The sequence below is a fragment of the Schistocerca americana genome, unplaced genomic scaffold (assembly GCF_021461395.2).
Source record: "Schistocerca americana isolate TAMUIC-IGC-003095 unplaced genomic scaffold, iqSchAmer2.1 HiC_scaffold_431, whole genome shotgun sequence".
NCBI lineage: Eukaryota > Metazoa > Arthropoda > Insecta > Orthoptera > Acrididae > Schistocerca > Schistocerca americana.
The window spans coordinates 120201-122233 of NW_025726161.1; the positions used below are offsets into that span (position 1 = coordinate 120201).

The window sequence follows — 2033 nt, forward strand, 5'->3', positions numbered from 1 at the left end:
TCCTCCGGTTCGGTGGTTTGTTTTCGCGCGTTTTCGGGCGAGATGTCCGACGCTTCCCCGTCGGAGGTCTCCATCCTCTCGTCGTTTGAGCTGCTGCTGCTGCTGCGGCTTCGCCGCCTGTTACGCCGCCTTTTGGCTTTGGACGCCGGTTGCGGCTGCTCGATAGACTCCTTCGGTTCGTCGTCGGATTCCTTCAAGATGCGGGCGAGTTTGGTCACCTGCTTCTTGATGGCGATCTCGCGCGCCTCGGTGTACGAGGTGGGCGTGGACTCTGCGCTGGGCCCGGCCAGCTGGCTGCCGTGAATGACAGCCTCAGCTGACGGCTGGGCGGGCGCGGCGGCGCGCGTGACCTTCACCCGCCGGGCGGCGGGGGAGGGGGCGGCCGCCGGCTCGGCCTCCATTGTGGTCTCGTTGTCCGAGTCGGAGCTCAGGTGCCGCTTCTCCCCTGCGCTGACCGCGGCGGCCGCCGCTGGGGCCGGTGTTGCCGGCTGGGCGGCCTCGGCTGGCGCGGCAGCCACCGCTGCTTCCGCTACGGCAGGCTCGTCGTTGGCGCGCGGGCTCTGGCCCGACAAAATTCCGGCGTAACTTGCCGCCTGCTCCGCTGCGTTGTCCGCGTTTTCGCGCGGCAGCTGAGCCACCCTCTTATTTTTGGGGCAGCTGCTCCTCATGTGTTCAGTCGAACTGCAGATGGAGCACGTCGGTGGTTGTCCGCTATATTGGACAACACCTCTGTGTCCTCCTATTACAATAAACGACGGCACGTGTTTTCGTAGGACCATCCTGACGGACCTAACACCAGAGTCCACTTTATACCGGTGCCCGGTACCCCAGAAGTCTCTCGTTACAGAGAGAACCTCACCGTACAGCTTGAAGTAACGTGCAACTTCCTCATTTGGCACCTCGAAGGGAAGGTTATACACTTTTATGTTCCTCACGCCGTGTCCGGCGTACGTTATTTTTACATCGCTGACGCGGCCATCTCTGTGTTTAAATTTTCTCACACCACCGCTTACGTTTACAAGCGTCTCGCATCTCACGTCCGTTTTCAATTTCAGAAAGAGGCTAAGCAGCGTGAAATCTAGCTGCAACCCCTCTAATTCGTCCTCCTGAATTTTAAGTTCGTGAAACATCCACTCCTCTATATCGAAGGAGGACGGCCGTTCGTGTTCACGATCAAACGCGCACTGAATCGTCGTACTTGAGCGATTAAACGTTGTCATTTTTTCCGTGGAGCACTCACCAAATCGTTGAAACACGAAACACGATCGCCTACGGCGAGACGGCTACGGCTGGCGCGGCGCGGGAGCCGGCAGGCGGCGGGCGCGGGCGCGGCGCGGTGGGATGCCGGGCAGGGACGGCTCGGCGGCCGGTAATCCTCGACTACCTGGGACGCACAATAGCGAGCGGCACACGTGTTGCCAGGCGGGCAGCCAGCCAAGTACTAACCGGGCCCGATGTTGCTTAACTTCGGTGATCGGACGAGAACCGGTGTATTCAACATGGTATGGCCGTTGGCGCGCTTATACTGTAGCCGCACGACAGAAGACGCCTCTGCCTCTTCTCCCAACACACACAATCGCCGTTTTCGGTGACACATTTGACGCAGAGCACGTCCTTCCGCAACAGCTGGAGCCTCGAAGGCGGCGCGGAGTGCGCGGCGCCCGGCGTCTCAGAGGCGTCTGCCGAACTGGCGGGCGCGCCGCACCGCCACTTGCGTGAGACACGCGGCTGCTCGGTGCGCCGCCTGTCATTCGTTTCGCTTGGTGCGTGCGGCGTCCGACACTCGCGGGCGACGCATCTTGTTCCCGTTATCCGGCGGGGGGCTGTGCGGGGTGTAGCAGTGTCCTGCTGGAGGGCGCCCCCGGCATCTTCCTCACTCACCTGACACACGCCGCGCGGCTCGCGTCCAGGTATTTGCGTGATCTGTGCAGTGCATTCGCACCTCTCCCCTTCCGTCCCGACTTGTCCCGACTTTGCTCGACTGCCGCTCGCTGCCGCTCGGGTCGTGGCCCATATGACAGCACAAGCAAGAG

At 61.8% G+C, this 2033-nt stretch overlaps 1 pseudogene; it reads right to left on the reverse strand.

The window, feature by feature from the left end:
• Positions 1-1398: 1398 nt before the first annotated feature.
• Positions 1399-1516, reverse strand: LOC124582977 (annotated as a pseudogene).
• Between the last annotated feature and the right edge of the window lie 517 nt (positions 1517-2033).